Here is a 19185-nt window from a genome sequence, read left to right as displayed (position 1 = left end):
TTCATTCCGTATCAGTAAACATTTTCTCCATCCTCTGTTGGGATATGTTTACTCCACAGCTGTCCCCCCCACAACGAACAGGGTAGTCCAGACTCCTCTGTCGGTCTTTGGTCTTCACATGATCGAAGGTTTCTTTCTTGTCCACTTTTATAACGAGATTAAAACATTTCTAAAAACAAAACTGGCGCGTTGACTAAATGAGTTCCTGGTTTTTCGGGTTACTTTCCATTTTTACCACTCACGGTCTTCCTCACAGAGACGAGATGTTTGTGTTTGGTGGTGGGGGGGTTGAAAGCTTTCGCGTATCAAATGCATCTGAAAGTCCGACCATGCCTCCCTCCTCCTCCTCTCTGAGCAGCCGAGGAGTGTGGACCAATGAGAGAGAGAGAGAGAGAGAGAGAGAGAGAGAGAGAGAGAGAGAGAGAGAGATCTGTCAGCGAGGCAGCAGAAACCACGAACAAACATTTCATCCTATAGTTGCAATTATTATAATGATCAGCAAAGATGGTTTGGACAAACTGTCAACATTAATAACCTTCATCATTTTTAATAACAATAAATCATTGTATAATTTACTACATATAACATTAATATTTTAAACATTAACATTTACACAGTTGTAAACTCAGTGGGCAATAAATATATAATTTGATAATTTGGCGGCAGTAGCTCAGCCCATTGGGACTTGGCTTGGAAAACGGAGGGTGGCCGGTTCAAGTCCCACATAGACCAAAATATGGAAGGTGGACTGGTAGCTGGAGAGGTGCCAGTTCACCTCCTGGGCACTGCCGAGGTGCCCTTGAGCAAGGCACCAACCCCCCCCCCAACTGCTCACTGGACGCTGGTCTGGCTGGCTGGCCATCACTCCACCATCTCTCCACGTTTGCATGTCTATGCCGTTGTACTGCATGTGTGTGTGTCCGGGTTAAAATGCATGTAAATAAAAAATAGAGTGAAAAAATAATTTCCCCATTGAGGGATTAATAAAGTATATCTTCTTCAAATGAAGTTATGAAACGCATGGTAAGTACATTTACTCAAGTACTGTATTCTCTTGCTTACTGCCTACTAGTGGTGAACAACTTTGGCTTCAGTTTGTCCGTCAAGGCTTAACGGCTAAACAAGGTCTACCACCTGAGCTACAGCAATCACTACAAGGTCTGTTGTGCTTGTGGTCACAAACACTACAGATCAGTCTTTGTCTATGGCTCTGAACTACCAGGTGTAAAGTGTATAAACCAGAGGTTTTCAGGGGGCATAAGGATTCTCAATGTGTGATGAAGTGGAAAAAATATTACATCCATCCATGATCTGTACCGCTTATCCTCATCAGGGTCACGGTGTGGCTGGAGCCTATCCCAGATGACTTTGGGCGAGAGGTGGGGTACACCCTGGACAAGTCGCCATCTTATCCCAGGGCACATAAAGACAAACAACCATTCACTCACATTCACGCAATTTAGAGTCAAAATATTGCATTAGTTATTAAAATACTACCAAAAGATCAAATACAATATCCTAAATGTGTGTTATTGCTTGGCTCATGTATTGAGTATCTTTGTGATCAAATAATCTTGATCACATAGGTATTCAGGAACTCGAAAATTAGGCAAGAGCTTTGTCTAAGGGGACGGCCCACAGCCACAGACTTTGAAAACCCCCGGTTCCCAGCTAACCATGTTCTGAACACATGAACACAAAGAGATCAAATCGAAAGATTTACTGAAGCATGAAGCTTCCTTGGGAACATGACCGCTCTTTGTGCATTTGTTGAACTAATGTACATATATCAGGCCAAATAAAATATATATATCTTCTCAGACATTGCTTCACGTTATCCCTGGAGATTTAGTCAGTGTTGTGGTGGAAAATATGGCTGATATTAAGTGCAAGAACTTTGCTTCATGGGGTTAAGTGATCTGGGTCTCCTGTGAAATGACTACTGCTACATCATTCACTGGAACAGAGCAGCAGGAAAGTTATGGTCAAACTGTTTAAAACTTACTGCAACTATTGTACACAACACAACTCTCTTTCAACCCTGTTGTTTCATGGTATGCATAGTATCACCAGAGCTATTAACTTTTCAGCATGAGCATGCTGCTGCTCATGAGCTCAGTGAATTCCCATATCCTATATTTTACATCTGCCTCCTTTTAGAGCTACAGATGACCTCTGAAGACATTCCTATGTTGCAGTAAATAAACTGTCTGAAATTTGTCCTGTTAACAGAAGGAAGAATAATGTGGAAAAAAAACCTGGCAATATTATTCTCAAGTGTCTCATCTCATTCTCTGGAGGTTCTCTATAATAAATCTGTAACTGAATTGTGTATCTGCATAACATGTGTGTTTGTGTGTGTCACAGTGTCACCAGTTCATGTTGGATGTGAGGACTCCACGTACGCTGTCTCCAGTCTGTTCCCGTTTATTAAGCCCTGTGAGACCGTCATTTTTCTGTGTGGAAAAAAGATGACTCCTCCAGTCAAATACATATAAGTCTGTGACATTTGTCTCATAATAATCCACTGGACCTCACATTTACTGACCAAGGAGGTTAAAGGGTTAGAAAGCTTTTCCATGCAAGTATAACCTGCACCTTGTCAAAGCTGGACAAAAATAAACCTGAAACAGTCTCAATGGGATTAAGGCACGCATATTAAGTATATGGTTAAACCCTGTAAGTCTTTGAGTATTTGATCCTCAAACCCAACAAAAGAAAATCTGCATCTTTGTTAAGGCTCTCGAAAATAAGACATTGCGCCCTCCAGAACACATGTGTTTTCTGATCTACTATCAACAGGACAACTTTGTTTGTCCATGCCCTACAAAATCATTACAGATCACTGTGAAAATAAAAAATCAGTTTTACTGTGACTGTAGTCAAGATTTAAAAAAATGTATAAAAAGATTTGGTTACAGTTAGGGAAAGCTCTGGGTTTGGGATAAAAGTATGACTTCATTAAAGCTGGAGGGACCTCCATAATCATGGTTTGGTAAGCTCATGGTTAGTGGTGGTTAGTTCAAGAAGATGACCTAAATGCACACAGATCAGCAGATATGCAGATAAATCCAGGAAAAGTCCATTAACCAGGAGTCCAAACAAACAAAATCCAAAACTGAAAAAGACCGGGAAGAAGCTCAAGGATGGAGCAAAGAACTGAAGAGACAGAGAACTGAGGAACTAAAACAGAACTTGTGAAACAGACAACCTGGCAAATGACACCAAGGAACACAATACAAGGACTAAATACAAGACAGGACAACAAGCCACAGGTCCTGTTGTACTTTCTTCTTTGCTACCAACAAATAAGTAATGATTTCTAAATATAGGTAGTTTGGGTGGATTTGCTGTTGAATATAAATAATAGCCTCAGGACTGAGGCTGTTATTTCTGGAAGGATAGTCTCAATTATTCTTCTTCTATTTCTGGCTGAAGACCTTTATAGTCGTGTAATCAATTTCTACTTTAATCCAAGTAGATTAAAGTAGAAAGTAGTGACATTTCAGTTCAACAGAAATGACAGATCTTCGCAACACAAAGCATATCTAAAGCTTATATGAACATATCGCTTACTTTGGACACTTTTCACTTTCAATTCAGTCTTGAGTTGAATTTAGAGATTGTGACGGACTGGAATATATTAGAGCTCATTATGGCACTTTTTTTCCTTCCTCAGAGAGAGATTTGGGTTTTTCCATTTTTATTTTAAAACCTTTGCCTCTCAGCCAACACAAAGCATTTCTAATCTCCTCAAGCGGATGAGGATTTAGAAACAATGCAGCAGCCTATTGACTACAAATATTACTTCCAGCAAACACATCATTGACCCTTTCAACCTCTTGTGTCAAGTATCAAGTCTGTTTTTATTTGGGACAAAAGGATCACACACACACATGTGCTGATCATCAAGGCGGAGTTATGGAAATAAAGTATTTAAGGCTTAGCATTACATGAAATGAGGTGGTAAGACATTACAGGCAGTAGAGAACCAGGTTTAAATTGTGCTGCCGTTTACAGGGCGATTTTCTGTGTGCATGTGTAATAGTGCATCTGGTGCACTGTTGCCTGTCATTACTGCCGTTAGTTTTTTCCAGGGCTCATAAACATATTGTGATTTGAAGGCACACAGAGTCAGCCATTACATCCTTAATGCACAGTTCAGCAGCACACCAAGGTCTGATCAGTCAGCAGTTATATTTACTGGAAGATTCACATGAGTACACCATCGACGCCTCAAACTGTCCGCAGCTTATTAGTCCGAATGAGCTATTAAAGGCCTCAGGTTAGAATATTTCATTCAGTCACAGTGGAACGGTGTCATAAACACAGAATATAAATGAGTTTGGATCAAATTTATATTTGGCATCAGCAGAATACTTTCACTTTACCATAACTAAAGTCTACCAGCTAGTTGTCTTTTGGGATCTGCTATTGATAACAGGCTGTTTTCATAGCCTGGCTCACAGCTCCTGGATCTTTGATTTTCAATTATATTATATAGGTCTTGTAACAGGTGTAGTAAGAACCCAAATGCAGCACACTGAACGAAGGTAATAAATGAAAGTCACTTTTATTACACTTGGCTGGTAGACTAGAAGTAGCACAGTTCAAGGCAACAGCTGAAATAATCTCTCTGGGCACGGGGAAAGTCCAGGGGCTCTGGCTGGGGAAACCAGTCCGGCAAGCAGGTAAACAGGCGATGAAGCAGACTAACCAGGAACGAGCCACCGGTAGTTGAGCCGTCACCAACTGAATCCAAAAGGGCCAGAGGCTGCTCGTGGTCAGGAACAGAAGGCAGGGAGGGTTTCTGGGATTACAGGGAAACAGGTCGGTCCAAGGCAGGAAGAATCGGCAACGAAAGATCAGTCTGGAGAAACGTGCTGGAGAGTCTAACGTGAGCATGTAGAACAATCTGGCAGTGAGTGAGTGAGCAGAGAGGGCTTAAATACTGGCTTGACTGGTGATAGGAACCAGGTGAGACAAGCAGGTGAGGGGAGTTGGTCTGATGAGGGGGGTGCGGCTGGCAGGTGAGTGGAGAGTGAATGGAGAGGCAGGTGAGAGAGGAGCAGACTGTGACAGGTCTTGTGTCTGCAAAAACAACTGATCCAATAAGTATGTGATAAGTATGTTGGAGTCAAGACGTCATATTCCTGTTACACCGCTAAGAATTGTAACCTTGACGTCGACACAGCTACAAACTTTGTTTGAAGTTGATTTAGAACAACTCTTTCTCCTGATTTGTGCAGCTTCCATGTTGACTAAAAATCACACCTCAGGATGGATACATTACTTGCTACTAATTGGGTAGGGTAAAATAACAGCCCCACCGTGAGTGAAAACACCTTGACACAATGAATAAAGTTTTTGTCCAATTAAAGGAATAGTCTGACATGAAAATCAACTTATTTACCCCACCAAGAATTAAATAAAAAGTGTTATGTCATAAATGTGAATTAAAAGAAGCTAAATTATAACACATAATTAACAGTTGGCTAGCTAGTTAGCTATTAAGAAATAGTTTAGGCATGCAATCTTGGAACATCTTGGAGACAATGTCCAATGTTTTAGGACTTGTGGTGTAGCCAGCGTACATCCACATGTGCAGGCCAACACTTTCTCTTCTGTGTGCCGCTTATTGTTTTTACAGTAGTATGAACAACTTGAGACGTCAGAATCAAGTTGGATATGAGAAACAAGGTCTATGACCAGATTGTTTATGCATTTGAATGTAGATACTTTTTTGAAAAGTGAGACTGTATTTTGTTCCATCATCACATCCCTAATGAAAAAAAAATCACACCCTGCCCCTCTTGCACTGTTTACATGCACGCAACCAAAAAGTGTTCAGTCAACACTATTCAGACTATAATGCAAGGTGTTGGTGAGCAGATTGTTTTTTAAATTCAGGACAGGATCTTGACAGCTTTTTCTTCCTGCTCTCAAACTTTGAGATAAGCTACGGTAAACTGAGTTAAGCTAAGCAAATCACCGGCTAACTCTAGTTCAATATTTTCTGGAGTATTATCCGTCTTTTCATCAAACTCTTGTGATGTTTTTAAGTGTAAAAAGACAAACTACTCCTTCAAACAGGAAACCCTCAAAACAAATTGGAAATCAGTTTTTAGAATCCATCTTTTCTTTGTCTATAAGAGTGACTTTTCAAATGAAATTTAAAGTTGAATGTTGTGCTCACAGCAGCGGCTGGTACTGACAGCAGCAAACAGAACTTATTTTGAAAAACAAGTGTACCAAAGTGAAAAAACAGTTTGAAGCCAATAAATCTGAGGTGTCTCTTTCTTTCTAGTCTAGAAACCCTGAGGAATTGCAATCTTTTTACTCTCCTATCTGAGCCTGCGGGCACTCTTTTGAAAAAATACAACACATATTCTTCTTCTGCGTTTCCACACACAGCTGCACGCACAAAGCTATTTAAACCACTTGCTTCCTGCTGGCTCAGGCTTTACAGACATTGTATAGCAGTCTGAGTCTGTCCCATCCAGGTCACGGTAATTGAGGAGAGGAACAGGGAGAGGCCCTCCTGTCTGAGTACGGACACATGATTACTCTACCCTTTGTGGAGACGAGGATTGCAAACACACACACACACACACACACACACACACACACACACACAGATTAGTTTCACCTGTCCCAAACATACACACTGATGAGATATGCAGCACCACCTCCACTGCAAAGATGCTCATTTGTCATATTGCTATGAATAAGTCATAGGCTGAATAGATATGTTTACAGGAGATAAACATTTATCTGCCGGGATGTAAACATCACCTCTATGTGACAATAGATTGAGATGAAATGAATCTATTCATATTCCAAAGTGGAGCTGCGTTTCATTTGTAACCAAAGAGGGAAGAAAAGGATTACGCTGAACTGAAAAGGGAACAAAACTGAAGTGACGTTTCTGAATACAAATCAATTCAATCCCTTCCCCTGCATCTCAGTGGATTGACTCAATCTCACATTTAGACATCCGTGTATTGAGTTGAACTAAAAAATCTCTAAATCATAATATGCAAAACAGATCTGAAGGCTGTGTAGACTCTACTACAGAGATTAAAATACTACAGCTGCTATTATACGAATATTTTTTCATGATACTTCCTCGCTGATCTCTCTTTTCACTGACATAATTCCCTCTCCTCACTGTGAAAAGCTGTCACTGGGCACCAAGACAGATGAGAATTGGACTGTTCCATATTGATGAGAGATGATGCCACTGTGGGTGACCAATCGTATTTATTTGAGCTATGACACAGTACATTTTGTAATTCTAATTGAACGCAGATACTTGCCACTTTTTGTTGATTCCCACTCGACCCATTTACTGCAATCCACAAATCCCAAGAGGTCTGTTTGTTATGGTGTATAATTAATGATGTGTGTGAAACATGTGCACGATACAGTGAGGTTAGTACATTAACAAGGTGTGTGTATGTGTGTCTTGGTGTTTGTATGTCTATGCAAAGTGTATGTGTACAGGGGGATTTACCACTTAAGTAACACAACCCTGATTAGGAAGCATTGCCATCTGGTCGTTTGAAAGGGGTGCTGAGACACATGCACATGGGCATGTGCACACACACACAAGGATGCACATAATCAAACAAGTACACAGACACACACACACACACACACATACACACACACTAATATCAGCATGTAATAAATAATTCAAAAAATGTTCTTCCGTGTCTACCCAGCTATATCAGGCAATCACACATAGCACAAATAAATAAAACTATTACCACCCCATACTGTGACTGATTGTGTTTCTGTTTCACTGTGAGTTCTCTCTACTCATGTCTGATTGCAGAGAAACTCAGGTCAAATTGTCCAATGAATATCATACAGTGGTCTCTCTTATTCTTACCAGACACTGCGGATTTACTTTCAAGTTAAGTTCCTTACACTTCCGCTAGATGCTGCTTTCATTTTCTTTCTGGTGGGAAAACAAATTCACCATCTGTCGACTCAAGTGAGGATAAAACGTCAAGTCTGCGAGAAAAAAGAAAAAAGAATGTTTCTAGGCAACACGTGTACCTTTTTCTGTATTGAATTACACCTCATCCAGTCAAACATCTTCTGCTTTCCCACAGACACACAAAAGCAACTTTATCCCATTGTTTATGTGCACAGCAGTTAAGATTAGTTTGACCTTGAAAGCCACCGAGCCAAGCTGATGCATCAGAGCGCACTTGCGAGCTTCTGTGGTAGGTGAGGGCTGTGTTCATGCAGGATTATAATAATAATTCCCTCTGCGTGGTGTCAGACGCACTTTGACTGAGATCAAGAATTTCAAGAAACTGCAGCTTATGTTGGTAGGGAGTAAACAGAGGTAACAGTCATGAACTTATCTGAAACATGTCTTGCATTTATCTTGTGCTATTCAGTCTTTCTCCTTTCAAATCCAACAAATCACTCTCTGGAGTGTTGGCTTTCAGCTGGCTCTTATTCTTAGGGACAGTATGGGAAATTCATGTCACATTGAGAAACATTATAAAAGCAGAAAGGCACATAATTGTCCTTTTAGCATGTGTGATTGATTCAGTTGTGGCACAGAAAATACAAACATGGAAAGGTAACATGTAATTTACTTAGGCATTTTAAAGGACCGGCGTGTAGGATTCAGTGGTATCTAGTGGTGTAGCTGTGGATCACAACCCCCCTCTCTGAAGCGTGAAGGAAAACTATGAAACTGTGAAAGGCTCTATCTAGAGCCAACGTTTACTTTGTGCATTCTGGGCTACTGTAGAAACAGTTCAACAGAAAGTGGACCCACAGCATCTGTAGACTCAGTCTAAGGCAATAAAACATCCATTCATTCATTTTCCATGATATCTTAACCTTATCAGGGTCACGGTGTGGTTGGAGCCAGCACAGCTGACATTGGGCAAGAGGTGGGGTACATCCTGGACAAGTTGCCGGTTCATCACAGGGCTGACACATAGAGACAAACGACCATTCACCTACCTACAGGCAATTCAGAGACACCAGTTAAGCTGCATGTCGTTGGACTGTGGGAGGAAGCCGGAGTACCTGGAGGGAACCCACGCAGACATGGGGAGAACATGCAGATTCAAACAGCTGTCTTCGACTGGGGGATTCACCTCCTTGCTATGAGGTGACAGTGCTAACTACTGCACCACTGTGCCGCTCGCAATAAAAACATAACACCTGCCATATCAGAAGAGACAGCGGAGGTTGACTGATGAGTGAGGGGGATGCAGGTTCCACACATTGTGTCACATTCACACACACTAACAATGTGGTTGGCAGCATGTTGAGTGTTGTTCTCAGGTCCCTCTGTCTCTCTGGGTTACTTGCTTCACTAAAACTTTAATGACATAACTATAACACAATAACAAGCTTCAGAAAAATGTTCAAAATCATGAAAGTAAGGATTAAAATAGGTGGATAGACTGTTCTAGCTTTATTTGGTAGAGGTAGCTGAAGAGTGACAGGAAAGCAGGGAATGAGAGAGGGGGATGAGATGCAGCAAGGGGCCACATGTCAGAGTCGAACCGTGGACTACTGCAGCATGGACTAAGCCTTCGTAAATGGGACGCCCACTCTACCACCTGAGCTAAACACTGCCCGAAGAGGAAATTATTTCTACATTTTTGTCGTATGATGAAGAGGCTATTCTGAGAATGTGCTGTAGAAAAAAAAATCACATCAATATACAGTATGTATTGGTCCTTATTACTTGTCACATTATTGTAAAGCAGGCCATGCAGCCAGCCTCCACCAGTGGGTCCCCCCAAATGTCCGACTGATGAAGTCAGTTCATTGGTACTGGACACATTTTGTCCCATTTACAGATCCTTGGTCTGTCCTCTGTGGACATCACATATTGCACAGTTATACTGTACATCAACATATATGGACAAAATCATTTTACACCCTTCTGGCTGACTCTCTCACACACACACACACACACAGATCACTAATTTAGAAAGCTTCTGCTGCTCACTTTGCTCATCTTGTGTACAGTGAGCGAGGCGTGCTGAGTGCTTTTGCCTACACACTGTGGTATCTCACTTTCCTCACGGTTAATTTAACCTGTCAGTCCTCACAGCATGTTCTCCAGACATGACTCACTAGCATAACACAGCGTTTGTACACACACACACACACACACACACACACACACACACACACACACACACACACAAGCAACTGCCACCATCAGCATGCATTCAAGTTATACAAGGAAATGTGGAGGCATAATTTTGTACAGTTGATTCATTTTCACTTGATATTCAATTAAGGATCAGATGACTCGACGCACACAGAGAACCATAACTTTCACCCACATCCTGTATCCACAACCTCGTCTGATGTACTCACCATGAGCTCCAGTACGACGTCATCTGCACCAGCTGTCATCCTGCAAACATGCTTGGTTCAATTCATTGCAAACCAGATCTTATTTAACACCATTGATTATATTAAAGGAAATGTTGCTGCTATATTGTCTTTATACAACTGAACTGTCACTGCTTAAGTTTGACTTGGTTTGCATTTGTATTACTACCGGTGGAAGACCTGGTTCATCATTTTGGGGTTTTGGTATGTGTGTAAAGAGGAAAGTCTCAGCTTCATGGTGAACATTGTAAAAATGTGTTTCTGGGTCAAAGTTCACAATGTTTAAGTTACTTTACTGTAAACCATCACTGACTGGTGTTAATATAACTGCACTGCAGATGTATTGAGCCGCACAGTATGGACATGCGACTCTTTTTATCACGAGAGAAACAAAAAAAAAAAGAGCTGCATATCTGGTATCACATTAGAGGATGATGGGCACTGTGGATATTTTACAGTTTTGTTTCATCATTAAAAATAGACCTCCTCCACACTTGGCTCACCTGTTCTGAAAAACAAATCTTGAGTGCAAGAAATCCAAAACACTTTAAACACACTGAACATACTGCTGACCAATAGAACTAACAGTGCAGACACAGCCTGTATGTGAACCGAACTGTCATTCAAGAATTTTAGTGTTGTGGAGTGACTGACTGATAAATAATTACTCACTCACTCTAAGTCTCAAGTGACTCAATATGTACTGTAGCTATATATTTTTTAAATCAATTGGTTTGCTCCACAGTCTTTGCACATACCTCGGCAAATGCAGAAGTAGACACACACATACGAAAGACCAGTAGAAACACACTGCACATCCTGTTTTCCAAATATTAATGATCTGTGTCAGAAAAAAATACTACATGTACTACATGACAGAATGCTAAACATCGATGTGCATCCAAAGTGCTACTACTAACTTGTGAAGCAGCTTTATACCAAATTCATTTCACAAGTGTAGTGTTTGTTGCAGTGCTATCATAATGAATTCAGTTAAATTGCACACAATATTGTCACTATGAATCTATCTAACACAACACAGCTATGATATTCATATCATGAAACATGCATTCAGCACTCTGTCCAGTCTATATGTAAACAAAAAGAGGAAAACATATGTGTTTGGTTTCAGGGTCAGTCTTTGCTTCAAGTGCTTTTCCTCCACGTCTCCTGGCGCTCCATCTAAATATAGGAATACAACCTTACACGCGAGTTCTGTAGGCTTGCCCAGCCAGCAAACACACGTCTATCCATCCATCCATACTGTGCATAAATGTACACACGTAAATGCTAAAATGCACAGATGGATGTATGCATACAGTCAGAGAGACTCATTTAAAAAGCATAAACAAACATGTGCATTTATATAAATGAACATAAACAGACACACGAAGAAGATTTGATCTGCAGCATTGTTTGTGCCAATTTGGTTTCACAGACCTGCAATCAGAGCAAGAGAGAGAGAGAGAGAGAGAGCATCCTGGAGGGAGATTGGGTTATTATTTCAATCATTGGGCAATTGGTTGACAGGTCTGGGCAAACACAGTGACACACAAACAGTTCAGTGGAACAGGAAAACAGCCAGACTCCATGCGTCAAATGATGGCTTTCTCTCTGAACACAAGGAGAAATTCTTCTGTCCTTTTCACTTCTTTTAACACAAAAAACCTGAGTCTGCTAAGACCAGTCTGAAGCGAACACAAAACTAAACCACAAACACACACACTTACAGACACGCCTGCACTAACTTCCTATAGAAACAAGAAACATTTATGCACACATGCTTGCATTAACCTTTATACATTCTCTCACGCCAACATGCTTTTACTGGTATCAAGCGCGCGCACACACATACACGCACACAAACTCTATATGTACACACTCATAATGTCATACAGATCCCATGTTTCAGTCTGGAAGGGCCATTAGGGGACTCAGCTAGGGAAATACAGTGATGAAATATTTACAGCAGAGTTTCTCTGTATTAATGTCCATATAAGTTTGTCTCCATAAATGTCACTGTCCCACTGAGGATACTCTGTGGGACATTTTTTTTAATGGCAGACACCACTGGGACATAGAGACACAGGGAAAACTGATGGAGCTGGTGCTGTCTTTGTTTTTATCTGCAGGAAAAGACTTCACAAAGAAATAGAGAGAGCACAAGGTCCAGTGAAAAACAGTTGCATACAGTAGATTGAGTTCATTGCAATTTATTGATTTTAAAAGTTATGGTTTGGAAAAGCTTTTTCTGCTGCAGTTATTTGTCGCAGGTGCTATCTTATCATTTACTTGAATACGTTTTCCTGAAAAGACCAAAACACACTGAATTTATCCATCGAACAACTATTATCAGTGTTCATGAAGTACAGTATATGTATTCATTATAATGAACATGGTTGGTGTAGTTTATTGTGGACAGCCCTGAGATTGCATTTTCGATCTCTGGGGAGTACAAATTCACAGAGCATGCTTAGGTTGCTTGTTTACTCTACTTAGCTAGTTTGACATGCTGGGTGAAATAAACTACACTGGTCATGTTTTTGGTAATGATGAGTTTTATGGCAAAGCAGGCAGCTGCTACACAAGCAATATGTATAATAAAAACATGTAATAGTAAAATAGTTTAAGTTTAGTTTTAATAGTTTAATGGGTTTTGTTGGTTGTAATACAAGAACAATCTTATCCTCTAACACTGCAAATGCACCAAGAGCAGAGGAGGAGAGGAAAATTCTCTCTATCGTTCAGTGTCTTTGTCTTTCACTGAGCCATGAAATAGAAGCTTGTGATTTCCCTTTAATCTGAAGGACAAAAGAGTGAGCCCCCCCCCCTATTCCCCACTTGGCAGAAAATCTCATAATCAACCAGGGTCCGTTTTGCACTACCAACACAACAGCTGTTTCCCTGTCTTGAAACACTACCTGGTTATTTTAGTGCTATTTATGAGACTCTTTCTCTTTTCAGAAAGACAACATCGTAACATTAGTGTTTTCTTCTTTTTCTCAGGGCTGTTACAATGCAAATAAACCTTGTGAGATAAAAGATTAACAGGCTACTTTGTAAATCAGTTGGGGGTTGCATGTCCCCAAAAAACTCTGTTCCTAAAATTTCCCTTGGTGGAGTGACAGTGCTGTGTTGAATCTTCCTTGTAATGAGTGTTTGGAGAGCAATCACTCTGCAGTTTCCATACAAGAAGGCTTGAAATGTGTGTGCTCTTTTATACTTCTATATTTGTGAGGACCAATCTGAGTTTAGAGGACATAAGTGAGGACACATTGCCCAGTTTCTAGGTCTTCATTGTTTAAGGGTTGGTTTGACTTCATTTCAAAGAAATAGTTTGACATTTTAGGAAATACTCTTGCTTGCTGAGAATTAGATGAGATAATCAATACCCCTCACGTTTGTTTGGTAAATTTGAAGTTACAGCCAGTAGACGTTTAGTCTTAGATTAGCACAAAGTCCTAAATTGTGGGTGAAAATATCAGAAACATCTTATATGGCATTTAATCCATGAAAAAATCTAAGTCTAAAAATGAATTTGCAGTTATAAGAAGAAGACTCATGGAAGTGATTGCTCCCAGTCAAATAGTTACTCACTTTTTATTATAAAATCTCAACATTTTGTATTTTTACTTATTTTTGTATGGCTTAAACAAAACAGCATGTTAATTAGAGGCGCTGGAAGGCACAGCTCAGAGGATTTTGTTACGTTTGGGCAAAGCCAAGCTAACTGTTCCCCCCTGTTTTCAGTCTTTATGCTAAGCTAAGCTAACTTGCTGCTTTTTTCAAAGCTACATATTTGTTGCATAAATATCAGAGTGGTGTCATCTATCTTTCAGAAAGCAGGCAAACAAGTCCTTTAAAGTTAAAGTTGGAAAATACATGATGTCAATAAAGTTACTCATAAGTGTGTTTGTGTGTGTACTGTGTGTAAACCCGCACACAATACATAAAATTATATTGTTTAATCAGGCTGCAAAATAAATGAAACAGCAGAAGAAAAATCCATCAAACCAAAGTGATAGTAATGGATCACCACAGCTGCTATGAAAAAAATACCCATTCTTCAGTTTGTCATTTCTTCCTGTTTCAGTAAAGACAAAATCGTTACATGTAGAGTGTATCCTGAATGGCTATGATGGCAGAGACATTTCTTTTTGTTTTGATTTACCTAAAGGGCAGTGTCATGGCGATGAGGAAGGAAGCGGGAAGGTTATCGAGCGCCCTGTGGACAGGAAGAAGTGGTTTAAAGAGTGTGTGCATGTGTGTGTGGGTGTGTGTGTGTGTGGGGGGGGGTCTATAGTATGCACAAATGTGTAATCAAGCCGTTAAATAATTCTGCTGCAATATTAACCCAATTAGTGTTTATGTTATGAAGATCTGCATCAATCTGCTGTCTCTGATAAACAGCACAGGCACTATAACACTATGATAGAAGTGTTGTTGGAGGAAGGGATGATGAGGAAGATTAAGATGTCCATCTGTTGTAGAGCTGTCAGCTCGGATCAGCATGTGAAGCTACTGAATGGTGTGATGTTTAAGCGGGAAATCATTGTAAAATGGCAGATGCACGCCTCTCTAATGAAAAGAGAAAAATTTCAACTTATGTATGAATACCAACACACAGTGTGATAAGTGTGAATCAAAGCCAACAGAGTTCAACAGAGTTCAGCAATATTCAGCCGACAGAGGCTGAGTAAATACTGCTGGGTCAGTGTGTTGTTCACAGATGGTGTAATCTTGACTGACTGACTGAATGAATTAATGAATAACTGAATAACAGAAGTAACCGGATGACTGAGTGAATGAATCAGTGAAGTAAGTGAACTTTTCGACTCCTGAGGTTTATTGAATCTGAAAAAGACCTTTAGAAAAGCAAAATTCAGTAAAAACACATATATAAAAGACCTTTACATCAAGTCTTTTAAGTTTATCTTGTCAATAAATATAAACATATTTCATTGTCCTTGTGATGAATATGATTGAATGGATTTATCTGAATCCTGCAAGGAGCTACAGTATATTTTATGTATACTGTATACATGGAATGATCACTATATGTACATATATAACCGTTCAGTCCTTTTACATGATTTAGTGATTATAATATTACATGTCTCATTTCCTTTATGCCTGTGTTGGGCCAGGCATTGCTAAGAAGTGTTTAAGAAAATGAGAATTCATTTGTGTGCATGGTGTAGTTGTTTGCCTAATGATGATCAGTGACTAAATGAAGGTCAAACTTAACTTACTAGAAGTGAAGCTAATTAAAAATAAGAAAAAGAAGGTTTACTTTATTAATCTCTCAATGGGTCAATTCATTTTTCACTTTTCTTCTACGGACCAGGGTTCATAGACATGCAAGTAAGGGTTGTTGCCATTGGTTGTCTTCCACACAGTCTGCCATGTTGCACCACCATGTTTCTACAGTACAGACACACAATAAAGCCTTTTTGTACGCCACCGTAGTTTTTTTTTCTTAATAGGAAGGAGAGTGTGAGCAACTACACCACTAAATGTCACTAAATGCTGCACACACTGGTCTGTTAAAGCCTCAACCATGTTTTACATAACTACTTGCAAAGTCTCTTATCCACATTACGCTTCCTGAATAATATCTGTGATTACTGGATATTTCCGGCAGCACTGACCTCCTCAGATCTTCCAAACCATCCACCTCCCTCTCTCATCCCTTAATCCGGCTCCTTTACTACTTACCATATCCATCTGAATGTCATTTTAAAATCCAAGCTCTTTTTTTTTTCTCTTCCTACTCTGAGCTTTATCCTCTATTTCAGACTCTCTCAATTTTTCTAAAATAAATCCTTCTTTTCATGCCAACTTCAGTCCATCTCACTCTTTCTGTCCATGCTCCCCTCCCTTTTCCAGTCCTTCTGTAGAAACGTTTGAGTCAGGATGTCCTACAGGGCTTCACTGACTGTACAGACTTCTCTTTGCGAACCATCGACTGCCACCATGCAGCTGTGTGGGTTTCCAAACAAAAAGTAACTCTGGTTTTGGTGGAGAACAAAGCTGCTGTCAGAGAAACCAGAAAAGACATGGGGAGGCAAACAATTTAGTCTAAATTCAGCTGTAATAACCTCAGATGGAATGAAATGCATGACAGGCACTCATGATAGGGGTAATAACATAATCACACTGGATGGTTTTACTTTGAAACAGCTGCCAGATTATCTGAATCGCTTTTATCCAAGAGTTAATACTACTATTATACTCACTTTTTTTTGTAATTTCAGACATTGTAATTTGTGTGATTTTTCCTGATCTGTTCCTATAATTGTGCTACGAAAAGTGCTGCAGCACTTTATAGACAGGCCACTGAAAGTTCAGGGTTAGAGGGTATCAGTGGCAGGATGCTGTAGCCTGCTTTCGTTTATTTAGTAACAGTGTCCACCTTTTTGTTATTGTTCCAAAAAATAAGAACCCCTACGCTCTAAATAATGTCAGATGAGAGGGTCAAAAAATATTACAAGGAGTCATTGAAGGTCCAACATTGATTACTTTTTATTTGTACACCCCTCCTAAAAACCTAGCATAGTTACTGTTTATTGAATTTTCCACTTGATACGTTTGCTAAAAAGATTTTCCGTTGCATCTCAATTTTATTGGTTACTGTAAGTAGTGTGCCTCCATTCAAACTTCTTTCCATATATAGTCTGTACTGCACAGCATCCCTGAGGAACTTGACATATCTAATCTCGGTTATAAGAGAAACAGACCAGAACTGCTTCATTAAATTCTTTGAAATTCCCTCAGCATATAGGCTTACTATATGGTCATCAAAAGGACTACAAACCTGTCAAAACTATACTGTATACAGATTCATGGTGCCCAAAATGCTTGCAAGGCATGCCAATAGACTAAATGAGATCTGGCTCCAATCAGATGGCACTTTATACTGTAGCACTTTACTTGGATTGGTTCATAATGCCCTGCTTTTAAAACATCAATGAAGCAGGAGGAACTCTGAGTTATCTGTGTTTAGAGGTTTCATTTATCAGTAGTTGTTTGTTTTTTTTTGCTCTAATTTATATGAGTTATATTGCGGCTTCATTGTCCTATTTGTGGGGCGTCTTTAATAAATTTTGTTTTATGTGCTTTATATGTATTTTTAAGCCCTGGTTACAAACAAGATTTCCCTTGGGAAAATACAGCTGAAGTTGAAGTTGGGGGCTCCAGACAGAAAGGCGTCAGACACACCACTGATATATATATTTTTTTAAACATTTACCCTACTCTCACACAGGAAGAGCAGTTTCCTCCTGCCTCTTATCAGCTTATCCTATTATAGTTCCCCCACATCAGAAAGATAGAGCAGGGCTTAGCAGCACTTAACCTGCCAGTGTAGAGCTGAATTAGATTTGGTGGGAGATGTAGGCACCCTACCGCTGTATGTCTAAACTGCTTTCACAGCCAACCTCCTAGAAATGGCTTCATCAGACTAATTCACAAATGAAATGCCTCTGATTTCAAGGCTACTGACATCTGTGATGATGCTTGTGCCGTTTACAGGAGGCTCGTCATGCGTCACTCAGCCCGCCTCAGGTCCACGTTGTTAAATTAGCCAAGAGGTGGCAGAGGCAAGGCTGCAAAAATGGTGGTGGCCAGAGCCACAACACATTCAGCTATACAATGACTCTTCAGAAAATTATGGGTGACATCACAGCATCCATGTTTGTACTGTCTATGACTGCAATCACTTGAGCAAGTGTCCCACACTTGTCATTGTGTTAGCTTCCTGCTGTTAGTAAAGCTCAAAGCACCACTATGGCATTTAACAAGCTTCTAGCATTGCTGGAAAGTAGTTTTGTTTGATTAATGTATTATTATATTGACTCTCTGAGGTCTGAGAGATGCACCTGTCCCGTGGAAGATACCACCAGCAGTTAGTTTCAGTTCAACATTCTGTTGCTACGAGCAACCCCCTACTGGCACAGCTCATCCACCATTAAACTGGTTGACCCAGTGCTGTTAAATATGATTTATCATATTTAATTGACCACAAAGTTCGTAGCTCATCAGTGTCTCTGTTCACAACCACACAATACTCCGACAGAGCCGAGCCCAATCAAAGAATCAAGTGCAAAGCAGGCTGCCTGTAATCGTGCATATCTTCAGAGAACACTCCCCGCAGGCTAAGAGGATGAAGGCATGGAACCTGCCTTTATATAAAGCACATAATTAGCATAAAGCTGTACTTAAATGTCAACTTATTTACAGGACAGTGTAATGCTAATTATGACATTCAAGTATGCAACACTAAGGTCACGACACTTGCATAATGATTAGAATACCACCCATGATCCCGTAGGCATCGGTCAACCACCCATGTCAGTAGGCGTCCCCGCTGGTGCCCTTGATGAACACACTGAACCTCAAACTAGCTCCAGGGCCACTGACATGTTTCTGACCTTGTGCTCTGAAAAAGTAAAGACCATGGCAGGATGATAATTGCTGATATAGGGCCCCCTCTTCTGGTAATTATGTAGTAATGCTGTATTACATGAGACCTTGGCTACAACACATGGGTATTATATGAACACATTTTTATAATACATGCTTGAGGCTTTTCATTCTCTAATGCAGAAATCTCATCCTTCTGATTTCTAAAGACTCTGATGCCAAGACAAGATCGCTAAGAAGATATGGTGATCTTTGAAGTCACTATCATTGGTGGAAGAACAGATTAATGTCTCCAGCTGTCATTTACTTACTGAAAACAGGGATATAAAAAGAAATGTTACTGTATTTTTTCCACAAATTGTATCG

This window comes from Larimichthys crocea, chromosome XVII (assembly GCF_000972845.2).
Source record: "Larimichthys crocea isolate SSNF chromosome XVII, L_crocea_2.0, whole genome shotgun sequence".
NCBI lineage: Eukaryota > Metazoa > Chordata > Actinopteri > Sciaenidae > Larimichthys > Larimichthys crocea.
Note: the sequence above shows the minus strand (reverse complement) of the source record.